We start from the raw sequence: 18,498 nt of genomic DNA, 5'->3' as shown, positions 1-18,498 counted from the left end.
ATTTGAACCTCACAAGTCTAGTTTGGTCATCTAAGGCGTCAAAAGGTGTTATTTGAACCTCACAAATCTAGTTTGGTCATCTGAGGCGTCAACAGGTGTTATTTGAACCTCACAAATCTAGTTTGGTCATCTGAGGCGTCAACAGGTGTTATTTGAACCTCACAAATCTAGTTTGGTCATCTAAGGCGTCAAAAGGTGTTATTTGGACCTCACAAATCTAGTTTGGTCATCTAAGGCGTCAACAGGTGTTGTTTGAACCTTAAAGTCTAGTTTGGTCATCTAAGGCATCAACATGTGTTATTTGAACCTCACAAATCCAGTTTGGTCATCTGAGGCATCAACAGGTGTTATTTGAACCTCAAAAATCTAGTTTGGTCATCTAAGGCGTCAACAGGTGTTATTTGAACCTCAAAAATCTAGTTTGGTCATCTAAGGCGTCAAAAGGTGTTATTTGAACCTCACAAATCTAGTTTGGTCATCTGAGGCGTCAACAGGTGTTATTTGAACCTAAAAAATCTAGTTTGGTCATCTAAGGCATCAAAAGGTGTTATTTGAACCTTAAAAATCTAGTTTGGTCATGATTGGTGTCAACAGGTGTTATCTGAACCCAACAAATACGGTTATGTCATCACTGGTGTCTACTGGTGTCATTTGAGCCTCGCAAATCTGGTTTAAGCCCTCAAATCTGGTTTGTTCATCATCGGTTTCAACACGTGTTATTTGAACCTCACAAATCTGGTATTTTCATAATCAGCTTCAACAGGTGTTATTTGAACCTCACAAATCTGGTTTGGTCATCATCGGCTTCGACAGGTGTTATTTGAACCTCACAAATCTGATTTGTTCATCATGGGTTTCAACAGGTGTTATTTGAACCTCACAAATCTGGTTTATTCATCATCGGCTTCAACAGGTGTTATTTGAACCTCACAAATCTGGTTTGGTCATCATCGGCTTCGACAGGTGTTATTTGAACCTCACAAATCTGGTTTGGTCATCATCGGCTTCGACAGGTGTTATTTGAACCTCACAAATCTGGCTTATTCATCATCGGCTTCAACAGGTGTTATTTGAACCTCACAAATCTGGTTTGGTCATCATCGGCTTCGACAGGTGTTATTTGAACCTCACAAATCTGGTTTGGTCATCATCGGCTTCGACAGGTGTTATTTGAACCTCACAAATCTGGTTTGGTCATCATCGTCATCAATAGGTGTTATCTGAATCTCAAAATCTAGTTTGATCATCATTGGCGTCAGCAGCTATTAGTGAGCCTCACAAATCGGGTTTGGTCATCATTGGCGTCAACAGGTGTTATTTGGACCTCATAAATTTAGTGTGGTCATGATTTTCATCAACAGGTGTTATTCGAACTTCACAAATCTAGTTTGGTCATCGTTTGCGTCAACCGGTGTTATTTGAACTTCACATATATAATTTTGTCATCATAGGCATCAAAAGTTTTTATTGAACCCCACATTTGGTTTTCCTTGCTGTCAACAGGTGTTATGTGAACCTCAAAATCTGGTTTGATTATCATTGGCGTCAGCAGGTGTTTTCTGAACCTCAAAAATCTAGTTTTGTCATCATAGGCATCAACAATTATTAATGAACCCCACAACTTTTGTTTGGTTATCATTGCCGTCAACAGGTGTTATTTGAACCTCAAAATCTAGTTTGATAATTATCATTGGCATCAACAGGTGTTGGTTGAACCTCACAAATCTAGTTTGATGATCATTGGAGTCAACATGTGTTATTTTAACCTCTCAAATCTAGTTTGGTTATCATAGGCGTCAACAGTTATTTTAGAACCCCACAAATTTGGTTTGGTTATCATTGAGGTCAACATGTGTTATTTCAACCTCAAAATATAATTCGATCATCATCGGCGTCAACAGGTGTTTTTCGAACCTCGCATATCTAGTTTGGTCATCATAGGCGTTAAAAGTTATTAATGAACCCCACAAATCTGGTTTTTGTTATCATTGATGTCAACAGGTGTTATTTGAACATCATAAGTCCAGTTTGGTCATTATTGGTGTCAACAGGTGTTATTTGAACATCATAAGTCCAATTTGGTCATTATTGGTGTCAACAGGTGTTATTTGAACCTCGCAAATCTGGTTTGGTCACATTCGTGGCAATATGTGTTATTTGAACCTCACAAATATGGTTTGAACACATTCGTGTCAATATGTGTTAATGAACCCCACAAAACTGGCTAAGTTATCACTGGCTTCAATAGGTGTCAAAAATATCCAAAAGTTTGGCTTGGTCATCATTTTCCTCACCAATTGTTATTGAACTCCATAAATCCGGCTAAGTTATCATTAGCAATAACAGGTGTCAATAAGGCCCATAAATGATTTGGTCATCATTGACGTCAATAGGTTACAAGGAATCCCACAAATTTGGGTTGTAGTGGCCTATTTGGTAATTTCCCTGACTGGTAATTGCCGGATTTGGGTTCGAGTCACGCTTAGATTTGTTGGTTCTTTTAGTGTCTGCAACCTCACCATCCTTCTGAGCTAAAGATGGTGGGTTTCGGGGAACCTACAGGTCTACCCGCTGAGTCATCAGTATCCATTGCCTGGCCCTTCCCGATTCTAGCTTGGGTGGAGAGGGGCTTGGGCGCTGATCATATGTATATATGGTCAGTCTCTAGGGCATTGTCCTGCTTACTAGAGCAATGTCACTGTCCCTTGCCTCTGTAATTCATGAGCGGCCTTAAAAATAGATGATTAGGAACCCCACAAATATGGTTAAGACACCATTAGTGTTAATAGGTGTCAAGAAAATTCATATATTTAGTTTGGTCATCACTAGCAGGTGTCGAGTAATAACATAAATCTGGCTATGTCTTCTTTAGTTTGGTGATCACTAGGAGGTGCTAAGTTATCACACAAATCTGGTTATGTCTTCTTTAGTTTGGTCATCACTAGCAGGTGTTAAGTAGTCTCACAAATCTGGTTGTCTTCTTTAGTTTGGTCATCACTAGGAGGTGTTAAGTAATCACACAAATCTGGTTGTCTTCTTTAGTTTGGTCATCACTAGCAGGTGTTAAGTAATCTCACAAATCTGGTTGTCTTCTTTAGTTTGGTCATCACTAGGAGGTGTTAGGTAATCACACAAATCTGGTTATGTCTTCTTTAGTTTGGTCATAACGAGCAGTTGTTGAGTAATCACACAAATCTGGTTGTCTTGTTTAGTTTGGTCATCACTAGCAGGTGTTAAGTAATCTCACAAATCTGGTTGTCTTCTTTAGTTTGGTCATCACTAGGAGGTGTTAAGTAATCTCACAAATCTGGTTGTCTTCTTTAGTTTGGTCATCACTAGCAGGTGTTAAGTAATCACACAAATCTGGTTGTCTTCTTTAGTTTGGTCATCACTAGGAGGTGTTAAATAATCACACAAATCTGGTTATGTCTTCTTTAGTTTGGTCATAACGAGCAATTGTTGAGTAATCACACAAATCTGGTTGTCTTTTTTAGTTTGGTCATCACTAGCAGGTGTTAAATAATCTCACAAATCTGGTTGTCTTCTTTAGTTTGGTCATAACGAGCAGTTGTTGAGTAATCACACAAATCTGGTTGTCTTCTTTAGTTTGGTCATCACTAGCAGGTGTTATGTAATCTCACAAATCTGGTTGTCTTCTTTAGTTTGGTCATCACTAGGAGGTGTTAAGTAATCACACAAATCTGGTTATGTCTTCTTTAGTTTGGTCATAACGAGCAGTTGTTGAGTAATCACACAAATCTGGTTGTCTTCTTTAGTTTGGTCATCACTAGCAGGTGTTAAGTAATCACAGAAATCTGGTTGTCTTCTTTAGTTTGGTCATCACTAGGAGGTGTTAAATAATCACACTAATCTGGTTATGTCTACTTTAGTTTGGTCATCACGAGCAGGTGTTAAGTAATCACACAAATCTGGTTATCTCCTTTAATTTGGTCATCACGAGCAGGTGTTAAGTAATCACACAAATATGGTTGTCTTCTTTCGTTTGGTCATCACGAGCAGGTGTTAAGTAATCAAACAAATCTGGTTGTCTTCTTTAGTTTGGTCATAACGAGCAGTTGTTGAGTAATCACACAAATCTGGTTGTCTTGTTTAGTTTGATCATCACTAGCAGGTGTTTGTCTTCTTTAGTTTGGTCATAACGAGCAGTTGTTGAGTAAACACACAAATCTGGTTGTCTTGTTTAGTTTGGTCATCACTAGCAGGTGTTAAGTAATCACACAAATCTGGTTGTCTTGTTTAGTTTGGTCATCACTAGCAGGTGTTAAGTAATCACACAAATCTGGTTATGTCTTCTTTATTTCGATCATCACTGGCAGGTGTTAAGTAATGACACAAATCTGGTTGTCTTTAGTTTAGTCATCACTATCAGGTGCTAAGTAATCACACAAATTTGGTTATGTCTGCTTTAGTTTGGTCATCACTAGCAGGTGTTAAGGAATAACACAAATCTGGTTATGTCTTCTTTGACGTCAGCCGTTATAACAGTTACCGTTCCTACTGGGTCAAACTGTTCGTTAAGGGTATTATCATGACAACTCTGCATTATTTGGTATTAAATTCGTTATGTACAATTGTCTTTTGGAGTTTCTTGTTCACTCGGGTAATCGAAATAATGTTCATTTTGGTTCATTTTCATATAGGATTATGCTTATGTTACTTTCTGTTGGGCCTTATCAGTGGGATTTTCGAATTAGTTTTCAACCTACTCAAATGTGAGAGAATGTGTCAAGTGATTCCGATAAATGAAACAAAATAATTATATGATGATAAAACTAATCGTTAGTAATAATTCATATTGACAGTGAGTGTTAAATGCATTTGAAAACCTCCCTTTATTTCCATTCTCATAAATCCCTTTACAGAGCCTTATTTCTAGAAACACTCATCAACGTTGTCCTGGTCATTACAACTTAGTTGGTCCATTCGGACATAGAGGATTTGAGCTTTGCTAAAACAGAGCGGTAGGTAATTCATAGAATGTTTGCTGGCAAAAGCAAGAAAAAGCTGAACATGGAGTCTCCTTGTCAAAGACAAATTTGGGTGGTTGTTGGTTCAGTTTTATTTTTATCAATAAACGCCCCTATTGGGTCATGGACTGTGCGAAAGATTAGGCCAAGGTATATTTCCCTCTCGACCTGACAAAAGTATTCCCACCTCTAAGAAATGAGTGTACTGACCAGTAAAGCAAGCAATTGCAAAGAAAGTGCCCCCAAAACAAGGTCTCTGTAGACAGGTTTCTACAGAAGAGCTTAGGTGAAACCGTGAAAACGTCAAGAAGAGTTTATAGTAGAGCCCCCCAAAAATGTCATAGGTTAACGCACACTATGATCATTGGTGTCCGATGGAACCATGGTAGTGTAGGATTATTAATAGATTTATATGACAGTAGTGATATCATGTTCAACTGACGTTTCTAACTCGTGGAATGGGACAAGTGGCTATGTTATTTGAGAACAAAAGCAATTGGCTTCTAGTCATGCAATTTTGAAGTGTCCAAATAAATTTTTTAGCCTTTGAAATTTCATATTTCAGTGATAATAATAATAATAATAATAATAATAATAATAATAATAATAATAATAATAATAATAATAATAATACATACATACATACATACATACATACATATAACAAAGGCACTTCCCCCAATTTTGGGGGGTAGCCGACAACAACAAGAAACAAAACAAAAAAGGGGACCTCTACTCTCTACGTTCCTCCAGCCTAACCAGGGACTCAGCCGAGTTCAGCTGGTACTGCTAGGGTGCCACAATCCAACCTCCCACATTTCCACCACAGATGGAGCTTCATACTGCTGAGTCCCCTACTGCTGCTACCTCCGCGGTCATCTAAGGCACCGGAGGAAGCAGGAGGGCCTACTGGAACTGCGTCACAATCGCTCGCCATTCATTCCTATTTCTCGCACGCTCTCTTGCCTCTCTCACATCTATCCTCCTATCACCCAGAGCTTTCTTCACACCATCCATCCACCCAAACCTTGGCCTTCCTCTTGTACTTCTCCCATCAACTCTTGCATTCATCACCTTCTTTAGCAGACAGCCATTTTCCATTCTCTCAACATGGCCAAACCACCTCAACACATCCACTCTAGCCGCTAACTCATTTCTTACACCCGTTCTCACCCTCACCACTTCGTTCCTAACCCTATCTACTCGAGATACACCAGCCATACTCCTCAGACACTTCATCTCAAACACATTCAATTTCTGTCTCTCCATCACTTTCATTCCCCACAACTCCGATCCATACATCACAGTTGGTACAATCACTTTCTCATATAGAACTCTCTTTACATTCATGCCCAACCCTCTATTCTTTACTACTCCCTCAACTGCCCCCAACACTTTGCAACCTTCATTCACTCTCTGACGTACATCTACTTCCACTCCACCATTTGCTGCAACAACAGACCCCAAGTACTTAAACTGATCCACCTCCTCAAGTAACTCTCCATTCAACCTGACATTCAACCTTGCACCACCTTCCCTTCTCGTACATCTCATAACCTCACTCTTACCCACATTAACTCTCAACTTCCTTCTCTCACACACCCTTCCAAATTCTGTCACTAGTCGGTCAAGCTTCTCTTCTGTGTCTGCTAGCAGTATAGTATCATCCGCAAACAACAACTGATTTACCTCCCATTCATGATCATTCTCGCCTACCAGTTTTAATCCTCGTCCAAGCACTCGAGCATTCACCTCTCTCACCACTCCATCAACATACAAGTTAAACAACCACGGCAACATCACACATCCCTGTCTCAGCCCCACTCTCACCGGAAACCAATCGCTCACTTCATTTCCTATTCTAACACATGCTTTACTACCTTTGTAGAAACTTTTCACTGCTTGCAACAACCTTCCACCAACTCCATATAACCTCATCACATTCCACATTGCTTCCCTATCAACTCTATCATATGCTTTCTCCAGATCCATAAACGCAACATACACCTCCTTACCTTTTGCTAAATATTTCTCGCATATCTGCCTAACTGTAAAAATCTGATTCATACAACCCCTACCTCTTCTAAAACCACCCTGTACTTCCAAGATTGCATTCTCTGTTTTATCCTTAATCCTATTAATCAGTACTCTACCATACACTTTTCCAACTACATTCAACAAACTAATACCTCTTGAATTACAACACTCATGCACATCTCCCTTACCCTTATATAGTGGTACAATACATGCACAGACCCAATCTACTGGTACCAATGACAACACAAAACACACATTAAACAATCTCACCAACCATTCAAGTACAGTCACACCCCCTTCCTTCATCATCTCAGCTTTCACACCATCCATACCAGATGCTTTTCCTACTCTCGTTTCATCTAGTGCTCTCCTCACTTCCTCTATTGTAATCTCTCTCTCATTCTCATCTCCCATCACTGGCACCTCAACACCTGGAACAGCAATTATATCTGCCTCCCTATCATCCTCAACATTCAGCAAACTTTCAAAATATTCCGCCCACCTTTTCCTTGCCTCCTCTCCTTTTAACAACCTTCCATTTCCATCTTTCACTGTCTCTTCAATTCTTGTGCCGGCCTTCCTTACTCTCTTCAATTCTTGTGCCGGCCTTCCTTACTCTCTTCACTTCTTTCCAAAAATTCTTCTTATTCTCTTCATATGACTGACCGAGTCCCTGACCCCACCTCAGGTCAGCTGCCCTCTTTGCCTCACGTACCTTGCGCTTTACTTCCACCTTTTGCTCTCTATATTTTTCATACTTCTCTATACTATTACTCTGCAGCCATTCTTCAAAAGCCCTCTTTTTCTCTTCCACTTTTACCTTCACTCCTTCATTCCACCATTCACTGCCCTTCCTCATGCTGCCTCCAACAACCTTCTTGCCACATACATCACTTGCAATCCCAACAAAATTTTCTTTTGCTAACTTCCACTCCTCCTCTAAATTACCAGTTTCTCTTACTCTCACCTCGTCATATGCCATTTTCAACCTTTCCTGATATTTACTTTTTACCCCCGGTTTTATTAGCTCTTCAACCCTCACTAGCTCCCTTTTACATCCACCTACTCTATTCCCCCACTCTTTTGCTACAACCAATTTTCCTTCCACCAAAAAATGATCGGACATACCGTTAGCCATACCCCTAAACACGTGCACGTCTTTCAATCTTCCAAACATTCTTTTAGTTATCAACACATAATCCATTAATGCCCTTTCTACTACTCTTCCATTTGCCACTCTTACCCATGTATACTTATTTTTATCTTTCTTTTTAAAAAAGCTAGCACTTATTACCATCTCTTGTTCAACACACATATCTACCAGTCTCTCACCACTCTCATTTTCATCTGGTACGCCATACTTCCCAATGACACCTTCTACCTCTCCAGCGCCCACTCAAGCATTTAAGTCACCCATAACAACTACATAATTCCTTCTACCCAGTCCTTCTACACACCTAGTTAATTCATTCCAGAACTCATTCCACTCTTCTTCACTTTTCTCACTACCTGGCCCATACGCACTGACAAACGCCCAACATTCCCTACCCAACCTAACCCTTACCCACATTAACCTAGATGATATCTCCTTCCATTCCACTACTTTACCTGTCATCCATTCACTCAGCAATAAAGCCACACCCTCTCTCGCTCTTCCCCTTTCAATCCCAGACACTCTACCAGACATTTCACCAAACATCACTTCACCCTTTCCTTTCATCTTTGTCTCACACAAGGCCAATACATCCATCCTTCTACTTCTAAACATGCTTCCAATCTCACATCTTTTACTCTCTATCGTACTACATCCACGCACATTATTATTATTATTATTATTATTATTATTATTATTATTATTATTATTATTATTATTATTATTATTATTATTATTATAAAAGAAATTACATTTAATATAATGATCGGACATTAGTAATAGTTATTCTTTTCTTAAAAAAAGAAAAAAAAATCAAGTATTCGGAAAAAGATGCAACAAAGCTCAGGTGGTGCTAGCAGGGCTTAATGATTCTTCCCAATATTGATACCGGAGACTGCTATATGAAACTAACTAGCTCCACCGTAAGGAATTATGCCGCGGAATATGATGCACCTGGAATTTTTAAAGATAATTTTCGTTGATATTTGTTTATTTACTTATTGATTTGTTTACTTATGTATTTATTTACTTAATTTTATATTCACCCATTCACCCGTTTAATATGCAAATTATCTTATTGGTTTTTTGTCTGAAAATATAGATTATTTTTGTTCGTATATTTATTTTTTAAGGAAATTAATATATTATTTATTTGTTTGCTTGTTTATCAATTAAATAGTATATCTTTATATTTATTTTTGTGTCACTTTTGGATTTAATGAAAACAGTAAAAAAAAAAATAACTGACTTAGTTACAGAGAAATCACGTCCAGTATTATCTTATGACAATAATTCTCCGATTACAAGTGTATCTTTCCCTTAACTTCTATTTCCGGAATTCCTTTTCCTGCCTCCATGTTCCTTACTTTTGTAATACATCCCTCACCAGGATGGTCAGTTTTATATTATTATTATTATTATTATTATTATTATTATTATTATTATTATTATTATTATTATTATTATTATTACATTTTTAAGGTTATAAAAAATGCTTTCTTTAGAAATTATAAAGAAAATGCTTTCTTCAAATATTATAAAAAAAGAAATGTTTCACGTATTAAACCTAGACATTTATTCAGCGATACATTTAAGACCTTTCAGCTTTACGAGGATGAATGTCATCATCAAAGGAAATGAAGCTGACATATAGAAAGTACTTTTCGTTAAGCTTAAGAGTTTTGAGAGCATTGCTTAGAAGATATCAAGATTTAATATAAGAGAAAAGGGGCTCGTTATTATTATTATTATTATTATTATTATTATTATTATTATTATTATTATTATTATTATTATTATTATTATTATTATTATTATTATTGTTGTTGTTGTTATTATTATTATTATTATTATTGTAATAATTTAACAGACATAGCCATTGGCTTGTTGAGCTTATCCAATAGAATTGGCAATGCATGGCCTCCCGGACCCCAACACCAGTCTATATGGACCAGCTAGCATGAATTAATTCTTTCAAAAATAAGATTCCCGCTTGCTCATCCGGGGATCTCATTGGCCTTATTTTCCCTTATCTTTGTCAGATAAGGCAATTTATTTTTCTGTCCTATTAAGTCCTCTTGATTTTTGTTAAGTGTACGAGCGATTTTTTTTCCGTTCGGAATTATTTCCGCTCGTTAGGAGGTACGTCTTCATATGAGAGGATTTTCCCCAGTGTCCCAGTAGTTTCTATAAGCCACTATACTGAAACCGCGTGGGTGAGCAGTGCAAGCAAGTAGAAAATTACTGCCGCGCCGAAATTCTTCCGAGCGGCTAGCGTGTGAACGTCCTCGTTGATCTTTATTGATTTCTAATTCGTACCCTTTACAAAACCGCGCGGCATCAAATCCGCTCGTATGAAGAGAGTCCAAGGCATTCATCTTCCAGAAGACATACATACTTTACATCAGGACTGATTTGATATCCATAATAAAACAGATGCGATAAGTAAGAAGAAAAAACAAATAAACTTTCTCAATTTTCGTTTCCACGTTTTTTTCCCAAGATGTGTATGTGCGCATGCGTACGAGAGCGCGAGCGCTCGTGAAATCTCTATTCGGAAACCTTTAATCCGCATGTATTATAAAGCTGCCTCATCATATGCTGAGTAAATGAAACGCCGAGACATCCGGAGGATTTCACGATTGGTTTGTCACAAGCCATTGTAAGTCGAATGCCATTCTCAGCTGATTTTAAATGTGTGCAAACGTGTGTGTGTATATGTTGGGTGCGTGCGTTTGTGTTTTCCGATGCGTGTTTGTACGTACGTACGGATCACTTTGTTGAGAATCGTTTGTATTTCTCTCCTGATATTCATGAAATATATATAGTGAGGATAATTCAGTGAATTAGGTTGTGTGTTCGTATGTACAAGCATATTCGTTATTAAGCTGGTCGTTGAAAGTCGTAGTATGTATCAATCAGACTGATTCTCTTCACATCGTTCATAGAATGTTATTTGGTATGAAAATTTGGGGTTTTGTATATGTGAACGTATAAGAGGGCCTGTAAGCCTCCCTAATTTTTCCCTCTTTTCCTATGAAAGTGATGCTCTAATTTAGCTCTACGAAAACGCAGAAAAGAAGCGATAAAAGGAAAAGAATATATATATATATATATATATGTATATATATATATATATATATATTTCTATATGTATATATATATATATATATATATATACTGAAATATATATATATATATATATATATTTCTATATATATATATATTCAAATAAGCCATATATATTTTTGATACATTAATGTCTGGATTCTCTTAACGACCTCGGGATCAGAGCCCCAGGCGAAATCACACAAAGACAAGAGCTTGGCTCCGGCCGGGAATCGAACCCTGGTCGGCAAGCTTGTACAGACAGTGACTAACCCACTTGGCCACGAAGAAAGATAAAAGTCAATGACAATTCTTCTGTACTTATACCTGTCGAATTCAGGTATTTTGTACTTAGAATTGAAATCAACCCATCTTCACCATCGTAGCTAATTGGTAGTTTGTTACTTGGCATTCAATTAATGATAAATTTTGCACATTTTTACGTGTTTTTCATATTCAAATAAGCCATATATATTTTTGATACATTAATGTCTGGATTCTCTTAACGACCTCGGGATCAGAGCCCCAGGCGAAATCACACAAAGACAAGAGCTTGGCTCCGGCCGGGAATCGAACCCTGGTCGGCAAGCTTGTACAGACAGTGACTAACCCACTTGGCCACGAAGAAAGATAAAAGTCAATGACAATTCTTCTGTACTTATACCTGTCGAATTCAGGTATTTTGTACTTAGAATTGAAATCAACCCATCTTCACCATCGTAGCTAATTGGTAGTTTGTTACTTGGCATTCAATTAATGATAAATTTTGCACATTTTTACGTGTTTTTCATATTCAAATAAGCCATATATATTTTTGATACATTAATGTCTGGATTCTCTTAACGACCTCGGGATCAGAGCCCCAGGCGAAATCACACAAAGACAAGAGCTTGGCTCCGGCCGGGAATCGAACCCTGGTCGGCAAGCTTGTACAGACAGTGGACTAACCCACTTGGCCACGAAGAAAGATAAAAGTCAATGACAATTCTTCTGTACTTATACCTGTCGAATTCAGGTATTTTGTACTTAGAATTGAAATCAACCCATCTTCACCATCGTAGCTAATTGGTAGTTTGTTACTTGGCATTCAATTAATGATAAATTTTGCACATTTTTACGTGTTTTTCATATTCAAATAAGCCATATATATTTTTGATACATTAATGTCTGGATTCTCTTAACGACCTCGGGATCAGAGCCCCAGGCGAAATCACACAAAGACAAGAGCTTGGCTCCGGCCGGGAATCGAACCCTGGTCGGCAAGCTTGTACAGACAGTGACTAACCCACTTGGCCACGAAGAAAGATAAAAGTCAATGACAATTCTTCTGTACTTATACCTGTCGAATTCAGGTATTTTGTACTTAGAATTGAAATCAACCCATCTTCACCATCGTAGCTAATTGGTAGTTTGTTACTTGGCATTCAATTAATGATAAATTTTTGCACATTTTTACGTGTTTTTCATATTCAAATAAGCCATATATATTTTTGATACATTAATGTCTGGATTCTCTTAACGACCTCGGGATCAGAGCCCCAGGCGAAATCACACAAAGACAAGAGCTTGGCTCCGGCCGGGAATCGAACCCTGGTCGGCAAGCTTGTACAGACAGTGACTAACCCACTTGGCCACGAAGAAAGATAAAAGTCAATGACAATTCTTCTGTACTTATACCTGTCGAATTCAGGTATTTTGTACTTAGAATTGAAATCAACCCATCTTCACCATCGTAGCTAATTGGTAGTTTGTTACTTGGCATTCAATTAATGATAAATTTTGCACATTTTTACGTGTTTTTCATATTCAAATAAGCCATATATATTTTTGATACATTAATGTCTGGATTCTCTTAACGACCTCGGGATCAGAGCCCCAGGCGAAATCACACAAAGACAAGAGCTTGGCTCCGGCCGGGAATCGAACCCTGGTCGGCAAGCTTGTACAGACAGTGACTAACCCACTTGGCCACGAAGAAAGATAAAAGTCAATGACAATTCTTCTGTACTTATACCTGTCGAATTCAGGTATTTTGTACTTAGAATTGAAATCAACCCATCTCACCATCGTAGCTAATTGGTAGTTTGTTACTTGGCATTCAATTAATGATAAATTTTGCACATTTTTACGTGTTTTTCATATTCAAATAAGCCATATATATTTTTGATACATTAATGTCTGGATTCTCTTAACGACCTCGGGATCAGAGCCCCAGGCGAAATCACACAAAGACAAGAGCTTGACTCCGGCCGGGAATCGAACCCTGGTCGGCAAGCTTGTACAGACAGTGACTAACACACTTGGCCACGAAGAAAGATAAAAGTCAATGACAATTCTTCTGTACTTATACCTGTCGAATTCAGGTATTTTGTACTTAGAATTGAAATCAACCCATCTTCCCCATCGTAGCTAATTGGTAGTTTGTTACTTGGCATTCAATTAATGATACATTTTGCACATTTTTACGTGTTTTTCATATTCAAATAAGCCATATATATTTTTGATACATTAATGTCTGGATTCTCTTAATGTGCAAAATTTATCATTAATTGAATGCCAAGTAACAAACTACCAATTAGCTACGATGGTGAAGATGGGTTGATTTCAATTCTAAGTACAAAATACCTGAATTCGACAGGTATAAGTACAGAAGAATTGTCATTGACTTTTATCTTTCTTCGTGGCCAAGTGGGTTAGTCACTGTCTGTACAAGCTTGCCGACCAGGGTTCGATTCCCGGCCGGAGCCAAGCTCTTGTCTTTGTGTGATTTCGCCTGGGGCTCTGATCCCGAGGTCGTTAAGAGAATCCAGACATTAATGTATCAAAAATATATATGGCTTATTTGAATATGAAAAACACGTAAAAATGTGCAAAATTTATCATTAATTGAATGCCAAGTAACAAATTACCAATTAGCTACGATGGTGAAGATGGGTTGATTTCAATTCTAAGTACAAAATACCTGAATTCGACAGGTATAAGTACAGAAGAATTGTCATTGACTTTTATCTTTCTTCGTGGCCAAGTGGGTTAGTCACTGTCTGTACAAGCTTGCCGACCAGGGTTCGATTCCCGGCCGAGCCAAGCTCTTGTCTTTGTGTGATTTCGCCTGGGGCTCTGATCCCGAGGTCGTTAAGAGAATCCAGACATTAATGTATCAAAAATATATATGGCTTATTTGAATATGAAAAACACGTAAAAATGTGCAAAATTTATCATTAATTGAATGCCAAGTAACAAACTACCAATTAGCTACGATGGTGAAGATGGGTTGATTTCAATTCTAAGTACAAAATACCTGAATTCGACAGGTATAAGTACAGAAGAATTGTCATTGACTTTTATCTTTCTTCTTGGCCAAGTGGGTTAGTCACTGTCTGTACAAGCTTGCCGACCAGGGTTCGATTCCCGGCCGGAGCCAAGCTCTTGTCTTTGTGTGATTTCGCCTGGGGCTCTGATCCCGAGGTCGTTAAGAGAATCCAGACATTAATGTATCAAAAATATATATGGCTTATTTGAATATGAAAAACACGTAAAAATGTGCAAAATTTATCATTAATTGAATGCCAAGTAACAAACTACCAATTAGCTACGATGGTGAAGATGGGTTGATTTTAATTCTAAGTACAAAATACCTGAATTCGACAGGTATAAGTACAGAAGAATTGTCATTGACTTTTATCTTTCTTCGTGGCCAAGTGGGTTAGTCACTGTCTGTACAAGCTTGCCGACCAGGGTTCGATTCCCGGCCGGAGCCAAGCTCTTGTCTTTGTGTGATTTCGCCTGGGGCTCTGATCCCGAGGTCGTTAAGAGAATCCAGACATTAATGTATCAAAAATATATATGGCTTATTTGAATATGAAAAAACACGTAAAAATGTGCAAAATTTATCATTAATTGAATGCCAAGTAACAAACTACCAATTAGCTACGATGGTGAAGATGGGTTGATTTCAATTCTAAGTACAAAATACCTGAATTCGACAGGTATAAGTACAGAAGAATTGTCATTGACTTTTATCTTTCTTCGTGGCCAAGTGGGTTAGTCACTGTCTGTACAAGCTTGCCGACCAGGGTTCGATTCCCGGCCGGAGCCAAGCTCTTGTCTTTGTGTGATTTCGCCTGGGGCTCTGATCCCGAGGTCGTTAAGAGAATCCAGACATTAATGTATCAAAAATATATATGGCTTATTTGAATATGAAAAACACGTAAAAATGTGCAAAATTTATCATTAATTGAATGCCAAGTAACAAACTACCAATTAGCTACGATGGTGAAGATGGGTTGATTTCAATTCTAAGTACAAAATACCTGAATTCGACAGGTATAAGTACAGAAGAATTGTCATTGACTTTTATCTTTCTTCGTGGCCAAGTGGGTTAGTCACTGTCTGTACAAGCTTGCCGACCAGGGTTCGATTCCCGGCCGGAGCCAAGCTCTTGTCTTTGTGTGATTTCGCCTGGGGCTCTGATCCCGAGGTCGTTAAGAGAATCCAGACATTAATGTATCAAAAATATATATGGCTTATTTGAATATGAAAAACACGTAAAAATGTGCAAAATTTATCATTAATTGAATGCCAAGTAACAAACTACCAATTAGCTACGATGGTGAAGATGGGTTGATTTCAATTCTAAGTACAAAATACCTGAATTCGACAGGTATAAGTACAGAAGAATTGTCATTGACTTTTATCTTTCTTCGTGGCCAAGTGGGTTAGTCACTGTCTGTACAAGCTTGCCGACCAGGGTTCGATTCCCGGCCGGAGCCAAGCTCTTGTCTTTGTGTGATTTCGCCTGGGGCTCTGATCCCGAGGTCGTTAAGAGAATCCAGACATTAATGTATCAAAAATATATATGGCTTATTTGAATATGAAAAACACGTAAAAATGTGCAAAATTTATCATTAATTGAATGCCAAGTAACAAACTACCAATTAGCTACGATGGTGAAGATGGGTTGATTTCAATTCTAAGTACAAAATACCTGAATTCGACAGGTATAAGTACAGAAGAATTGTCATTGACTTTTATCTTTCTTCGTGGCCAAGTGGGTTAGTCACTGTCTGTACAAGCTTGCCGACCAGGGTTCGATTCCCGGCCGGAGCCAAGCTCTTGTCTTTGTGTGATTTCGCCTGGGGCTCTGATCCCGAGGTCGTTAAGAGAATCCAGACATTAATGTATCAAAAATATATATGGCTTATTTGAATATGAAAAACACGTAAAAATGTGCAAAATTTATCATTAATTGAATGCCAAGTAACAAACTACCAATTAGCTACGATGGTGAAGATGGGTTGATTTCAATTCTAAGTACAAAATACCTGAATTCGACAGGTATAAGTACAGAAGAATTGTCATTGACTTTTATCTTTCTTCGTGGCCAAGTGGGTTAGTCACTGTCTGTACAAGCTTGCCGACCAGGGTTCGATTCCCGGCCGGAGCCAAGCTCTTGTCTTTGTGTGATTTCGCCTGGGGCTCTGATCCCGAGGTCGTTAAGAGAATCCAGACATTAATGTATCAAAAATATATATGGCTTATTTGAATATGAAAAACACGTAAAAATGTGCAAAATTTATCATTAATTGAATGCCAAGTAACAAACTACCAATTAGCTACGATGGTGAAGATGGGTTGATTTCAATTCTAAGTACAAAATACCTGAATTCGACAGGTATAAGTACAGAAGAATTGTCATTGACTTTTATCTTTCTTCGTGGCCAAGTGGGTTAGTCACTGTCTGTACAAGCTTGCCGACCAGGGTTCGATTCCCGGCCGGAGCCAAGCTCTTGTCTTTGTGTGATTTCGCCTGGGGCTCTGATCCCGAGGTCGTTAAGAGAATCCAGACATTAATGTATCAAAAATATATATGGCTTATTTGAATATGAAAAACACGTAAAAATGTGCAAAATTTATCATTAATTGAATGCCAAGTAACAAACTACCAATTAGCTACGATGGTGAAGATGGGTTGATTTCAATTCTAAGTACAAAATACCTGAATTCGACAGGTATAAGTACAGAAGAATTGTCATTGACTTTTATCTTTCTTCGTGGCCAAGTGGGTTAGTCACTGTCTGTACAAGCTTGCCGACCAGGGTTCGATTCCCGGCCGGAGCCAAGCTCTTGTCTTTGTGTGATTTCGCCTGGGGCTCTGATCCCGAGGTCGTTAAGAGAATCCAGACATTAATGTATCAAAAATATATATGGCTTATTTGAATATGAAAAACACGTAAAAATGTGCAAAATTTATCATTAATTGAATGCCAAGTAACAAACTACCAATTAGCTACGATGGTGAAGATGGGTTGATTTCAATTCTAAGTACAAAATACCTGAATTCGACAGGTATAAGTACAGAAGAATTGTCATTGACTTTTATCTTTCTTCGTGGCCAAGTGGGTTAGTCACTGTCTGTACAAGCTTGCCGACCAGGGTTCGATTCCCGGCCGGAGCCAAGCTCTTGTCTTTGTGTGATTTCGCCTGGGGCTCTGATCCGAGGTCGTTAAGAGAATCCAGACATTAATGTATCAAAAATATATATGGCTTATTTGAATATGAAAAAACACGTAAAAATGTGCAAAATTTATCATATATATATATTTATATATATATATATATATATATATTATAAAGAGCATTACTTTGATGTGAAAAAGGGAGAAACAGGGAGATTTACCGGCCCATGTCATATATATATATATATATATAATGTATACACATATATACATATATATATATATATATACACACAGATATATATATATATATATGTGTGTGTGTGTGTGTGTGTGTGTATAGATATATAAACAGCATATATATATATATATATATCTGTGTGTATGTGTGTGTTTGTGTTTGTGTTTGTGTGTGTGCATGTCATTTTATCAGGTGGTGGGAATATTTACAATTGGTCTGGATTACCAAGGTTGACTTTACCTCTGTGTTAAGATCAGAAGGGATGGGTTCGAATCCAAGCATTAGCAAATGCACTTTTATATATTACTCTTTTGGGTGTAAGTTATTCCCGCAGTAAAATGAATTAATATTTTGAAATTTGGGATCAACGTTTGTTTGTAGTAAAACTAAGAAGGACCATAAAGGACCACATGCTGAATGATATTACCATTTGTCTTCATAAATTAGTATCATTTACGTTTGCAGTGAAAATATATTAAAGTTTCTCACGTCTTGTTACTCCCTCATTCAGGAGAA

General features: G+C 37.8%; 1 protein-coding gene across 1 annotated transcript in view; it reads right to left on the bottom strand.

The window, feature by feature from the left end:
* LOC137630606 (uncharacterized) overlaps positions 1 to 18,498 on the bottom strand; it is a 181,347-nt gene that overhangs the window by 43,263 nt on the left and 119,586 nt on the right. The gene's annotated exons all lie outside the window — the stretch shown is intronic.

Source organism: Palaemon carinicauda, chromosome 38 (assembly GCF_036898095.1).
Source record: "Palaemon carinicauda isolate YSFRI2023 chromosome 38, ASM3689809v2, whole genome shotgun sequence".
In the NCBI taxonomy this organism is placed as follows: domain Eukaryota; kingdom Metazoa; phylum Arthropoda; class Malacostraca; order Decapoda; family Palaemonidae; genus Palaemon; species Palaemon carinicauda.
Note: the sequence above shows the minus strand (reverse complement) of the source record. Positions and strands in the feature narration are given on the sequence as shown.